Source organism: Etheostoma spectabile, unplaced genomic scaffold (assembly GCF_008692095.1).
Source record: "Etheostoma spectabile isolate EspeVRDwgs_2016 unplaced genomic scaffold, UIUC_Espe_1.0 scaffold463, whole genome shotgun sequence".
NCBI lineage: Eukaryota > Metazoa > Chordata > Actinopteri > Perciformes > Percidae > Etheostoma > Etheostoma spectabile.
Window position 1 is genome coordinate 202,435 of NW_022605615.1, and position 777 is coordinate 203,211.

The window sequence follows — 777 nt, forward strand, 5'->3', positions numbered from 1 at the left end:
AAGGTCTATCTCTGGAGGGATCCTTTCCAGAAACATCAGACACTTATAAAAATAATTTTAGTCTGTCAGCAGCAAAAAACACGACTTTTAGTGGACACTCACTGACACCTGAACATCTGTCCTTTAGGGCCACGTTACGGCCCAGTTCATGGGCCGTCAAAATAAGCGGTGAAAATGTCCACAATAAAAATATATCAAAAAACATAAAAAATCTAAATCAAAAGAATATTTTAAAAAACGATCATGAAAAAAAGAAGTGACAAACAGGGTTTTTTTCATGGTTGACAGGAAGACAACACAATGGTTAAGTGCCGTGCTCAAGTGGTGGTAATGAGGGGGGTAGCGACCTCCCGGTCAAAAGCTCACTTCTTTAACCTTTAGGTCGCCGCTGCCTCTATGGTTCATTATCCAGCCCCCCCCCCACACACACACACACACAGAAGTGGGCCAGTGTTGCAGAAATGTTTTTTCTTCTTCTTTGTTTCCAGCGGCCCAAATCGGCCCATATTTACAAGACTGTAGTTTCCTTTGTGGGGAGTTCCTCTGCAGTTTGGCTGTAAAGTAAATTCCACTAGACCAAACTGTAGGAGACTAGTCCGGTTGGCTCAACGCTATTCTGTCATGTTGGCGCCCCCCGGAGGAAATTAGAGGATCATTCAGGACCCCTGAGACAGCTGAGACCCGTATCACAGACCCCTGAGACTCCTGGATACCATGCATCCTGATGAAGAGATGACGAAGAGATGATGAAGAGATGATTTTATGGAAAGTATCCCA